General features: G+C 41.0%; 1 long non-coding RNA gene across 1 annotated transcript; it reads right to left on the reverse strand.

Moving 5' to 3' along the window:
- Nucleotides 1-9,856: 9,856 nt before the first annotated feature.
- LOC125946813 (uncharacterized) lies at nt 9,857-13,189 on the reverse strand. Its single transcript, XR_007467899.1, has 3 exons — nt 13,030-13,189; nt 11,637-11,724; nt 9,857-10,688 (listed from the first exon to the last, which is right to left on the reverse strand). It is a non-coding gene; the product is annotated as an uncharacterized LOC125946813 (long non-coding RNA).
- Between the last annotated feature and the right edge of the window lie 1,281 nt (nt 13,190-14,470).

The raw sequence follows: 14,470 nt of genomic DNA on the forward strand, positions 1-14,470 counted from the left end.
TGACCTTTTCTTCTAACAACGTTTTAACCGGCAAGGTTCCGTGTGAAGATTTTTCTTCAAGCTTCACACGGGAACCTTGCCGGTTAAAAACGTGGTTAGAAGAAAAGGGCATTTATGTGCCTTGGGGTAGCAGATGCTTTCTGTGCAACAAATCTGAAACTATTGAACATGTTTTAGTGATGTAATAATGCTATATTCTTTGGGATATATTACAGAGAACTTTAAAGATAGACCTACCCCTAAATCCACATGGCATTCGTTTTCTGCCGCCTGAACGCGATTGTGAACAGATGGACGTTATCTTCTTACTCGGGCTACATGCAGTCTGGCGTTCTCTGTTGGCATATAGACACTGTGATGTTAAAGGCCGATCTGTGCATGATTATTTTGTTGAAATGGTTGTGAAAGTACGTGATGTGTACAAAACGACTGACTGTCATGAAGATGTGATCTCAATGTGGGATGCTTTAGACTTAAAACGAGTGTGATCTGACAAACTCCTGTTCAGGCTTGTAGCCAAGCTGAAATAAAGAAAAAAAGTATAGACTAGGGTTATCACGTCGCCTTGAGACCAGGCGTACGCTAGTTCGAATCCCGCCTTGGCTAGAAGTTTCATTTTTTTTCTTGGTATCACGCTTTGCTTTTTGTTTTCCTCTCTGGTGGCGCGGTCGGTTCAGCCCGGCGCCGCGGCAGAAGCGTAGCAACACACCAAATAAAAAAAGGTACTGCTCCAGTCACGTAGACTGCTCTCTCCCTGATAGTGAGATATATTTGGATCATCAAAACAGTGATGCGTAGACTGCTCCCTCACTGATATTGAGATTAAATTTGGATCATCAAAACAGTGATGCGTTATTTAGGAATGCCGGATAATAACCGTGAATGGCCGGGCTCAACGACCCGCACCAAACAGAGAGGAAAAAAACGCATTCTTTTTTTTCTCTCTGTTTGGTGGCGCGGTCGGTGCGGCCGCCGCGGCCGCAATCGAACCCGCGATCTCGAGAGTAGCAGCGCAATGCCATAGCCAATAAGCTACCATGGTGCTACGCTCAACATCAGAACCTTTTCAGATTCCTCTGTGCCATGAATACGCCGCTGCCAATAAATGTTTGTAGATCTGTGCCAACATACTGAGCCATGCGTCAACAGGGCGCTTGAGCTCTTCTCTCTCCCGTGCACTGTGCGTTGGGTGCTTGTTACGGAGCTCCAGGTCGTCAAAATTATTCCGGAGTGCCCACGTCGGCAACCTTATAATTAGATCGTAGTTTTGGCATGAAAATCAAAGGTAGTAATTTTTTTCATTGTTTGCATGCTCAGTAAGTGCTGAAGAAATCTACCCATCACTAGGCAGTGTTCTTTGTCTTTTCACAACACCAAGACACACAGCAATTCTTTTGTATGCCGCCGCTTCCATTTCGTATTACATATTCAACATATTCCACAGGTCAAAATTACAAAGATCAGCATTACTTATGCATGCATCAAGTTCGTGTTATTGCCTCGCGGAATACACGTGTAAAGCTTCTAAATTCTTTAATAATGCTGCGCGAGCATTGGCCGCATGGTGAGAAACTGCGAAATCTGCTAGTACACACATTCAACATTCAGTGCGGAGATTGTCTGCTGCAGTTCTCATTTAGAAGAACACATGCTCTGCGAAAGTATAATGCTGTCCTGTTTGAAAAAAACACCACTGTGAAGTAGAAGGTGATAAATAAGATGTGCTTTCATTTTGTTGTGTATTTCATGAGCCCGCACTTACAGCTGGTGCAGTAATATTAACCTCTTAACTGTGCTGCGAGAAATTTCGGAAAGAAATTATAATAAAGTGCAGATTTTTTTAGGAAGGGATACTTGAACAAATTTTTCGACAATCTATGATATGAGGTATAGCTATTAATTTTACTGGTCATATAGAAAAGAAAATAGCAAAAGTGATTGTGTACTATTTATTTGTCAAGATTGCAAGAAACTGAACGTATACACATATGCAAAAACTGGAAAGTGCATGATGAGTCAACTTGTCCGCACCAAAGGACACTCGTGATGGTTCCTCTGGTGAAAAAAAGGACATTGCTGCTTTATATTTTGGGTTTTGTTAAATTGTAACATTTATCAGGGCTTAAAGCTGACGGCTCTCAGTGGCGTGACCTTTCTTCAAACAACTTGATTGAAATAGTTCATTGGTTGCCTAATATGCATGAAACACGTCTGTGTAATGCATTCTTGAAAAATTAGACATCAGAGCGACATTCCTCTTAAAATAATTTGTCATTAGAGGGCAGTGCATTTGTTCAATAATCTTTAGGTTTTGTATAACATGCTAGTAAAGATAGGAACTTCAGAATAGGAAAGCCACTTCACCTTAGACTTCTGCCTTCATACACTGATTAGCATGTTTTCTTGGTACTACTAAGATTCTTGTGGCCTGCACTGGGCAAATGCCATATACTCAGTCTACATGTAACCAGATATTCTATCATTGTACTAATTTTTTCAGGAAGAAGCCCTTGTACCAAGATGCGAAGCTGTCAAGAGGTCAAAGTCTGGTCATGGTGATGGCACACAGCTGCCTGCGGATCATTCTTCCAAAGAACCTACAGAAAGCCTCCTTCAATTGATTGATGCCCATATGCCTGAAGGCACTCTTTCCAAAAAAAAATAAGTTCTTGTTTTTAAGAACTTCTCCTCTTGTATGAGTGTGAGCGTGTGACTCATGCATATTGCTCCGAGTGCTTAGAATAGATCACTGCTCTTCTATGTGCAACAGCTGAGGTACAGTGCTCGAAGTGCTCGCTCATTCACAAGGTTGAAGACCTTTTAAGGAAAAGTTCTTTTTTTCTAACTGTTGACATTGACAGGCAGGTTAAAGAGTTGCTGTAAGTGGAAAGATATCTCGTTGCCGCACTGGGGTTCAGTATGATGTCAATGACATTACTCAGAGTGCCTCTATAACAAATTACCTATGACAGGAGATGACTTATCAGTAACCTGGAACACTGACGGTGTCCCGCTGTTTGAGTCTTCAGGACACAGTGTGTGGCCTGTTCTTCTACAAGTAATGAACTTCCGTACAAAGAGAGAGTGAACAAGCTGTTGTGTGGGTTGTGGTTTGGTGCAACGAAACCAAGAATGGATACCTTTTTGAGGCCATTCACGCAAACAAGAATCGACTTTCTTCAGAAGGAATTTCTTGGTTTGATGAAGGATGTTCTTTGAGTAGGACATGCCGTGTCTACCCCGGACCATACAGTGTGCACACAGTTGCACGCTGCATGCTCATGAACATGACCCAATTTAATGGTGCTTATGGCTGTGCTGGTGTGAGCACACTGGAGAAGTTGTGACAAAGGGTAGAGGGCACGCAGAGTTTTTGCAATGCAAGAGCGCCACCGAAATTAAGAACAGATGAAAGCTTTTGCTTTATGCTCAGAGGGACAGAAGAAGTGGGGACCTAGCCGAGGCACTAAAGGTCCAAGTATTCTTTCTTTTATGGCATTTTTTAGCTTTACCACCTCATTTGTTGACTACAGCATGCGGTGTGCAATGGCTTTGTGAGGACTACAACATTATGTGGTTCAACAACAAAAGGCACAGTGGCTGTAGCCTCCGGCGTCACCTTCCCAAATGATGAAAGGCTGAAGCAACTAACTCCAGTTGGGAGATGAATTGCTTGCCACGATCGCTAACAGAAATGAAATTCTGGAAGGCATCTGAGTGGAGAGATTGGTTACTTTTTTTCTCAACTTGTATTGAAAGGCTGCCTTCCAAGTAATTGTTACAGGAACTAGACCAGTTGGTTGGAATTATGCATTTTTGTTTGCAGTCTACTGTTCCAATGGACAAAATTGCAAAGGTAAAAACTTCAATAGAGTCCTGAGAGAGTATGAAGAAATTTATAGAAAGGGGAGTATGACATATATTCCACATCCTCATTACATGGTGGACAATGTCAGGAATGGGGACCACTTTGGAGCTTCTCAGCCTGCCCCTTTGAGTCTATGAATGGCAAGCTTGTGCGTTTGTGAATGGGACAAGATTGCGCATTTGCAAATCATTGAGAAATTGTGTATTGTGCAGAGTCTGGGCAGGTTTGTCCGCAAAGTATGCAATGGCAGAAGGAGGACTTGAAGTTTTTTTGTTAAGTCCTTGCTGAAAGGTTACAAGCTAGAAAAGACGTGTGTTCAAGTTGGAAACATATTACTTTTGGGAATGAAATTCAAGAAGGGACCAGCAGGAAATACGGAAAGGCTACAGTGGGTGCTTTCACCTATTGTGTAGTGCTATGGATAGGTCGAGAAGGAAAAAATTTTATATTTGTATTATTTGTGATGTGTGTAATTTAGATGTATTGCTCCATTTCCTTCTTTTTCTAGATTTTCTTTTGTTCTCTTACATTGATATTACAATGTGCATTCTGTGTTATGCTGCTATCCTTCATTGTATTATGCAGGTCCTTACTATACGTTCTCCATATATGAAATAAATTATTAGCTGAGGCAGAGTGGATTTTCAGTGCTCCTGCCTGTCTGCTCCTTTTTTGTAACTTAGTGAAAGGTGCAAAACACTCTGACATTGCAACAAAGTAAACTATTATGCAGCCAAATACTGCATTACGATTTGCACTATAGAAATAAAAAAAAAACTACTTTCAGTTGTAAACTATAAATATGGTTCCTTATGTTCTATTGTACACTGCAATGTTGTTGTGAACAAGCTTTATATTCTTTTCTGTGAATTCGCATTCACTGTTATTATTTGTGTGCATTTATACATGTTGGCAGCAGCCTGATGTGTTTTGAATGTCTCAGTATATAATTGGCTGCTTATGTCTTCTTTACCTTGATACTTAATACTTTCCCTATTGTTGAAAAATAAATATTTATCTAATTCATGCCTCTTGGAGTTTGTCTCCACAAAATTGTTGAGCTCAGTGGACTACTGTGGGTAAATCTGACTGCATGCAGAATTTATTTAGAGGTATACCTGACCATATTCATAATTGCTAGTCTTTCACAGCTTGCACAGTTGTTTTAAAACTGCCATTGTTCCACGATTATTTCCTGTGTATGGAACATAGCACTCGACATACACTTCAGAGTTGTTCACTGCTATTGGCACATTTGCAGTCAAAAATAAAGCAGCTTTAATTAGCAAAGCATAGAACTAACTGCTAATGCACCGGTCACCTACAAACTTTTAAGCGACAATAAACAGGTGCGTGCACTTCGCAGACTATAGCTCATTTAGCTGTAAAATGGGAGGAAACGGGAAAAAAAAAAAACAAAAAACAACAAAAAAAAAAAAAAAAAAAAAAAAAACTAAAAAAAAAAAATGGCAAACAATAATTGAAAGGGGAAAATAGAACGCTCATTAAGTTTCAGCATAAATTGGGGCTGCGTTTACTTTGCTCTACAAATGTGAAAATTGCCGCGGAATTCGGCTGCTGCTGCTGGTGATCGTGAGCCGATTTGTCTAGAAAGGTCGATCAAAGGGCATGCTTATAACCAGGGTAATTTGACAGAATTGTTGTTATGCATATCAAAGTGTTGAATATGCATACATTAGTGGATGCTCTTAAGAAAGGTGAGAATATATTAATCTAAAACGATCACTATAAGAACTGAATAAAGTTGATATATTAGTGATATATATTAGAAATTCGTTGGTTCAATCGTGCTTAGGTGTCCGTGGTTCGACGACCCTCTAAATGTTGTATAAACATGGGGACGTACGCTATATATATGTAGTCATGATGTCTAACTATGTATATGTGAAACAGTGTTTTAATTATTAACCCATTCTAAAGCTTTGAAAGATAGTACGAGCTGTGACCTACTTAGATATATGTCCAGAAAAAAACTCTTTTGACAGTATGGCAAAACATTCTTTACACAAACGTAACACGTCTTTTAACGGTGTATGAACAAATGTTCTTTAGACAAAAGTTAGAAGGAAGTCTGTTAACGGTGTATTTAAAATATTCTTATACAAAAGTAAGAGGGAAGTCTGTTAACGGTGTATGAACAAATGTTCTTTAGACAAAAGTTAGAAGGAAGTCTGTTAATGGTGTATTTAAAATATTCTTTATACAAAAGTAAGAAGGAAGTCTGTTAACGGTGTATTTAAAATATTCTTTATACAAAAGTAAGAAGGAGGTCTTTTAACGTGTATGAACATTTGTTACTAGAATCTAAAATTAAATAGGGTGTCAGTAGAGTAAATAGAAAGTTGGTAGGCGTTCTACAGAATGTTAATAGACATATTTGTAAGGGTGGCGACGCAATCTCCCACCGAAAGGAGCAAAGCTGGAAGGCAACGCAGGGGGGGGGGGGAGGGAGGAGGGAGGGGGCGGCTTCTAGTCTGCCAACAAATGCGTTCTTGTACTTAGCGCCTGTGCCGGGTGTCGGGATTGTCGCGCGCACCGTGTCTTGAAAGCGATCTCCACACGGCTCTGACCTTTGTATGCGCTGTGCTTACGCCGCTCAGTTTCCGTTGAAGCGATAGACCGCAGAAACCTTTGCTCGCTGCGGCGGCCGCGCGCAAAAGCAAGAAAAGCCAAAAAAAGCGCCACCGCGGCAGCGTCAAACTCTTCGCGCCCAGTCGCGGCCTCCGCGCCTCCGCACCAAAAGAACGGAGAAAGCGCGTGACTGCGCGCTGTTCTTTTTTGCGGCCGTCGGTGGGGCTGCGTTTATTCGTATCAACCGACGCGGGTCGATAATCGATTCGTAACAACCGTTCTCTAGCACGTTGCAAAGTAATGGGGCTCAGCCGGGACCATAGAAAATTCGTATCATCCAGAAATTCATATTAGCCGTGATTGTATCATCGAGATTCCACTAGTATACGATTTCTTGCTGAGAAATTACGTACAGAAGCGGTGACATTCGCAGCTTCAATTTTTGACCGCGTTCAGACTAAACGATACTCGGCGCTCGTATACTTCACTATCAAAAGCAAAGAAACAATACATGAAGTTCTTCGCAACATCCTATACTTGTTTGAGGGTAATCTTCATGAAGCTTTTCGCTAAATATGTACTACAGCCTTAACAACAAACATTATGAAAGCACTTTTATCATTTTTGTCGCTGTACTAATCTTGCACTCCGCATAACAAGGCACACAACATGAACCAAAAAATGCGCCAAGTGCTGGACTTACCTTTTGAGGCGTACTCGGCAAACGCTCCTTCGTGTCAGGTCTGGCGGCATCGACTGCACGAACGGTCCTTCCGCCCATACAAAAATACTTGCTTACTTTCTTTAGAACTCTTACCAACTTTCTATCAACTAGTAACACTCTATGTACTTTTACTTTCTATAACACATCTTACAAGAAAGTTGGTAGGATCTGTCTTTACTTCGGTTTGAAGAAAGTTTGTTTAAAGAAAGTTTAAAGAAAATTGTTAGGCTCTGTTTTAACTTTTGTTTGTAGGCAGTTTTTCAAAGAAAGTTGGTAGGCTCTGTTTTTACTTCGGTTGAAAGAAAGTTTTCAAAAAGTTGGTAGGCTGTGTTTTAACTTTTGTTTGTACGAAGTTTGTTCAAAGAAAGCTTAAAAAAAGTTAGTAGGCTCTGTTTTTATTTTCGTTAGAAGAAAACTTCTTTAAAGCACCATTAAAGAAAGTTGATAGGCTCCGTTCTTGTTTTCGCTTGAAGCAAGTTCGTTTGAAGAAAGTTTAAGGAAAGTTGGTAGGCTCTGTCTTTACTTTTGTGTAAAGAAAAATATAACAATTGTATTGTTTCATTCATTTGCTCATTTAACACTGCAATAAAGAAGCATAACATGCAATATCGTTAATACAATATTAGTACGAATAAACTAAGTGTCATACTGATAATTGCTTCCTGCAGTTTAAGAGAAAGCGAGGAGACAGAATAATATTTGCTATTACGCGTGCATATATAATTAGCAGTAGCTAAGGTAAAATATCTTAGCCTGCCCCAGTGAAATTGTATATAACGTTTTCCTGCTTCAAAAAAAAAGGTAGTTGTACACTGACTGGTACTCGAACCGGGACTTCTGCTTGTGAGGCAGAGACGCTACCACTACTCCACGTATTATAGTAGCACCAGCTGGAACTATACAATACCTAGACTTTCTGACATGTCGTAAGGCCAATTATTTGTTTTCTCGACGCTTACCTTTTTTTCAGAATTCGGCTTCTTAAGAAACATTTCCTTTACGAATTTATGCAAACTATACACAAACCTTTCCAAATGCAGTACCTGCGGTCACTCTTAAAAGAGCCTTTCTTTTCAAAACTGCGGATGATTATTGTGTTGATATATTGGCGGGATTCGTACGGCAGTAAGGATTCCGTAAATGCTTGCTTGGGCACACAAGTGAATAATTTACGATTGTCAGTTTACTGAGTAGTCAGTTGTGTACCTGGCATGGCCGTATCTGTTTGTTTGCGCTTGCGTGCAAGCAGTACGCCTGTTGCACTTCACCCGAAGCTTCAGCTGCTGTATCACGCCAGCCATCGCCACGTTTTGTTCCCTTTATTCCTGACGCTAAGAGGAAATATCGTCTCATCAATTCAAGATAAGGGCACATATTCTCGAAAACATATACTTGACGCCATAATTAACGTGTATATGGGCGGTGACCGCGGATATCTGTTCGATAAGTGTCATATTAGCCCGTAGACCGTCCGTCATTTCAAGCAGACAGAGCCGAACGGGCGGCGCGTGGATTGGCTCATGCTTCAGATACGACTTCTCTTGAGTGACAAATGCGAATCTCGAAGGCTATGCTCCTGAAGCCATGCGAATCAGGGAGGCAGGTTCCTTTTCGTTAACCGCAGTGTGGCGCTGCTGCAATGTTTTGTTGCCAATTAATCCAATCCAATCCAAGTTGCTGTAGTGCATGGACCACGTTGGCTGTGCGCCAGTTTCTCGTTGCAGTGAGGTGGTAGTTGAATTTTACATTAGAAGTGCCTAGGCAAAATGTGCTTCTTATCGTGTGCATTAACCATCGCACAACCTCTGGGACTCGTGAAATGCCGTGTGTTCGCCATGGGTTTCGTGCGATACGCCAGTGTCAACCCTTACAAAAATTTTTGTAGAAAGTCTATATAAAGTGTATAGACATCTGTCTATGAAGTCAACAGACTTTTTGTAGACATTTCTTTAGACTAGTCTACAGACAGTCTATGGACTTATGGCCATACACTAATTGTAGACTAGTCTACAAAATGTCTGAGTCTATAGACTGACTATAGACTGTCTATAGATCAATGAATTTTCACTTTTGTAGACAAATGTCTGTAGAATGTCTATAGACAAGTCTATAGGCTTATATAGTTCTGCTTTTGTAGAAATAAGTCTATAAAATGTCTATAGACAGATGTCTATAGACTATCTATAGACTATTCCTATAGACCAGTCTATAGACAGTCTATGGACTTATGGCCATACACTTTTTCTAGACCAGTCTACAAAATGTCTGAGTCTATAGACTGACTATAGACGGTCTATAGATCAATGAAAATTCACTTTTGTAAACAAATGTCTGCAGAATGTCTATAGACAAAAGTCTATAGGCTCATTTAGTTCTACTTTGTATACAGTGTCTATAAAATATCTACAAACGTCTATAGACTATCTATAGACTATTACTATAGACCAGTCTATAGACAGTCTATGAACTTATGGCCTTACACTTTTTGTAGAATGTGGTAGTCTACCTACAGAGAGTTCCTGTAGATCAGTCTATAGCTAATCCATAGACTTCAGCCTTACAATTTTACAGGGTGTCCCAGCTAACTTAAATTTACTGAAGCTCTTCAATGAAAAGTAATATTAAGAAAAGGCGGTGCAATAAGATCCGATTTTAAGACCTATGGCGTGCATTCGGCCTTGAATTCAGAGGTCTGACCTTCAGGTCTTTTTATGATCATATATCTTGCACCGTGTTGTTTTTAACCTTTCATTTTCATTGACCAGCTTGGCTAAAATTACTGGGACACCATATATACTAGATAATACACCACATTTTTCTAACTATGTTTCGGCAGGCAATGTTATTCCATAAACACTCGCTGCTGGGGTTTGCTAATAAGCAGATTATTGGAAATGTCTATAAAAATTTATTGTATCCAGTATGCATATGGGAACATACATAGGGAACTGTACATAGAAAAGCATGCATGCAGATGGAAGCAGTCAAAAATCTAAAATGTATGCAGCCGTGAATCATTATGTAAAGCTGCATGAGCATTTGTGTAATTGCACATTGAAGAAAGTTTAGTCGCATGCAATGCATTCGCTTGAATGAAATCTATCTACAAGGTAGTTAAAATTTTTGTTTACATATGGCGGCAACAAAATTTTGAACGTATATTATGCATGTGCACCTGTTGCTTCCCATCTGCATTTATGCATTCATGTTAATAGATTAATAATGATCCTGAACCAGCTGTACTCTCATATGTAGCAGAAAGAAATATTTCAAGCAATTCCACTAGTGCAGACTCATGTAGTGCAAAAAAGAAAACAAGTGCACCGATATTGAATTAACTGTTTTATTGAACGATATAATACATTAATTTATTAAAATGCATGTCTTATGCTATCATCAAAAGAGAATATTTACATATTTAAAGCTGCTTCCCCTTGGCAAGCACGGTTGCCTGGCTGGCCTTGACCTTCGTGTCAGCCGTTCCGAAGGTGCTGCAGGTGCATGCTGCAAATATGTAGATACAACAATGTGAGGCAAAAATAACAAATGTGTATTCTTTGTACGTTCATAAGCAGCTTAATATATTCGCTCAAACCACTTAAGTCAATCCTTATTACGGTTTAACTATGCCTAATGGCTGCTTGTCAATACAAAACAGTACCATCGCATAATGTTTCACTCTACCGTATGATGAACAATTAAACTGTTACAATTGCTGCTGGCGCCAGCAACAGTATGTTACATTTTATGACAAGCCCATATGACACAATAATGTACTTAATTAACCCAAATGATCTCTATATTAATTGCTGAAACTAGGCTACACAGTTGGACTGTTTACATTTTTGGCTGGTAATTAAATATATCCGTGCGGAATAGTATGCTCAGATGAGTGACTGGAGTATTGAACGTATCATGACAAAGATTGTCATTTATTTTCCTTAATACACATTTAAATGTCTTTCTTATACTCTTAACTGATACATCATTGGCCATAACTTCAATAGAAGGCAGATGGATTGATTGTGTTGATATGGTCACTTAGTTTCCTATAGATAATCATATCTTTTGGGCATGCTGACACGGTTGCAAGTTAGGTATACCACATGAGCACCAGAAATACCCCGTGAGCACTTTCTGTGTTGTGGCACGACACATATGTACCTCCTGGGAAACAAAATTGAACTGTCATTACAATGAATGCTATCACAGTAAATAATTGAAGGCGCTCTATAACATAAGTATATTTTTCTAGAGTTTCGAGGTTCAGGACACTTAGGCAATGCAAAAAGATTGAGTAAGAAATGTCCCATGTCAGCATGCTTCACTTTCATTTCTTTTTCAGAAAATGATACCAATTTGTAATTTTTTGGGGGAGTTGAAATGCTTCAAAAATATGTTTAAGACAGCGATTCTCTGGAAACATTGTATGGAAATAACAAGACAGCATACCTATGTTGTCATTTTCAATTTCCCTGATGTTTTTCCAAGCTTTCCCTGGCTGTTTTCATGAAAATTCCCTGGCAGTCTATGACACCCGCTGTTTAGGGGCAATAAAAAATATTGTGGTTTAATGCTTGCATAATTGTAATTATAAAGAATGACACGTCAGTCACTTGAAATGCACTATTAGATTCAGCTGAGTTGAATCACTTGTTTAATAAAGCTGACAAGGGCTTGGCGAAGTTCGTAATTCATGGCAACACGAGCACAGCACAGAAAATCTTCAAACTCTCCTCAAACCCAATGGCTTCAGTTTCAAACGTGTAAAGCGTGCTTCCCCGAGCCACTAATTTATTGTTCTCCAATTCTTTCGGTTAAGTTGCGAAGCTGCGATTGACTGAGCTTATCGCGAGTTTCGTGCTCTGAAAGCTTTTGCGGTTATATATATTTATACTGGTTGCCAGGAGCCCCATAAATACTCCGACTTTTGACTTACGAAAACGGCAGCACACGCGGCTTGCTGATGCATGACCCGCAAACACGGCCTTTCATCTGAGTACGCTAGCATTCAACTGTACTATCGCGATGGAAAGAAACGCGAACAGCGGAGCGCGTGGCCGAAGCATAACTGAATGTATAGTGCGCGCCGTCCAGTCATCACCATTCACAGGCGCGTATGTCCGGTTTGATTGCGCTGTGCGATGATGCACCCCCTATATTGCGATATTTTCTTTCTATTTTACTTCTCTTTTATTTGAAAACGACAAAAGGTGACGTCGCAGTAATGATGAGCGCGCAAACTGTACTAACAGAAACAAAAATATCGCAGTATAGGGGATGCAGCATCGCACAGAGCAATCAAACCGGACATGCGCGCATGTCCATGGTGATGACTGGACGGCGCGCACTATGCCTTCAGTTATGCTTCGGCCACGCGCTCCGCTGTTCGCGTTTCTTTCCATTCCGATAGTACGTCTCTTTTAGACAATTCGTCACTCTAGCACAATTTCGAGGTATATGCATAAAGCGCTTTAGATGAGTTTTATTAGACAGGCAGCGCAGCGTTTATGGCCGCCGATCGAGCGCCACAAAACGAGACCTGCCCACAGTACGCCGCTTAACACACACAATCCGCGCTTATTTCTGCTCAGTATCCACGTTAAACATGGTGTATTTCCTTTTTCACGGACATTGACAATGACGGTGAAATGAACAAGCGCGAGCGATCGCTTGCCGTTAAACATTCCCTATAGTAGAATCGAGAACCCGAGCGCGTTTACAAACCAAACGACAAACCGACACTACGCCCGAGTCGCCTACATTACATGCAGCCGGTTCGCGCTACGAAATACGCTCACCTAGTCATGAGCTAGTGACGGAAAACATCTTCGCTAAAACTTACCGTTCAGTGTAGTTGACGTGTGATGCCACAAAGTCGAGACGAATACACAGACACCAAGGTGCAGGCAGCTCACCAGCAGCAACAAGCGTTGACTTGCCTGGCGCAGCCGTTGAGAATTCAAATCGACGCGGAGAGATGGCGTGCCGCCGTTGCTGCCGCTGCGCATGCGCAGGCGCTGCGGCCGGCGACGGCGTACGTGCTCCGAGAAATCTGAGCGCCTTTGCCCGTTTCTTTTCTTTTTTTTTATTGTCGCTCTCTCTCTCTCTGCGTTCCATGCGCGCGAAACCGGTTGCTTTAACCTTCCATTTTTCAGTTCTTTCCATGGAAGAAGGAAATGCCTTGGCGCGCTGTATTACAAACGCTGTGGGCTATCGCATGGAGCAGGAGTGCACACTTGGATGAACGCAGTGTTTGTAAAAACCGTTAGCACGCACGTCAGGCGCTAGCATTATGGCCAGCGACGATGAGTAATGTAGTGCATTTCTAGCATAGCTTTCAACGTACCGCCAAATGGGATACCTAGCTGCGCACATGTTAGTGCAGTCTGTTCCGGTGATATGTCAAAGCAATCAATACACTAATGACGTACGCATATACTCGGCCGCACAGGCATATAGCGCCTGGAAAGGACTGGGTGGGCTCAGAGTATCAGCGCACATTGTAAGTGAACGAGAAGCTTTAATGAATTTATAGCGCGGGATATCAGTCTGCGAAAAACCACCCGATGTTAGTGATGCAGCCTAGATATGGGGAGAACCTAAAGAGTATCTGAGAATCAGACGACACATAAGGCGCACACCACATACACGACATCGGTTCATCGCACACTAGCAAATTCTGCGTTGTCAGCTGTACACATTACAAGTCTCTGTGCTGTTAGCATGATGCCTGTTTGTAATCCGCTTCTCGCTAAAACTGGCATTCATAACCTCTATTTACATGATTGGATCGGCATTTTGCTTTCTTTATTTTACTGCCGCAAAAGTAATGCTATGAAAAACAACTGTAAAGACTGTCTTGGGATTGCCGAGAGCGACTACGGAGGTCATATAATGTGGTGAACAAATGCGGAAGTATATACACCATGTCTATAATAAACTCTACAAGAAGGCTTTAAAGAAATGTCAGCAGTATATTCAATCCCAGTGGCTTATATCAAACGTAGCTCCGTATTATCCGCCTGTAACTCCGCTTGGTTACAGCGTACACGGGTTGGGCCGAGTTTAACGACTCTTGTCTATAGACGGCAAGTAAACCTGAAGCAACAGCACTTTTACAATATCGGCTGTCCTTTAGTTCATCTCACAGCATACCGCAATCGGTATACGGTCTGTTCGCTCGAGTTAACATGATCTTTGGTGATATCCCACCCTATAGCCTTCACCGGGGGTGGGGGGGGATATAGGAAGCCATTAAAAATAATTTCAATCACATAGAAGTA

The sequence above is a fragment of the Dermacentor silvarum genome, chromosome 7 (genome assembly GCF_013339745.2).
Source record: "Dermacentor silvarum isolate Dsil-2018 chromosome 7, BIME_Dsil_1.4, whole genome shotgun sequence".
Taxonomy (NCBI): Eukaryota; Metazoa; Arthropoda; class Arachnida; order Ixodida; family Ixodidae; genus Dermacentor; species Dermacentor silvarum.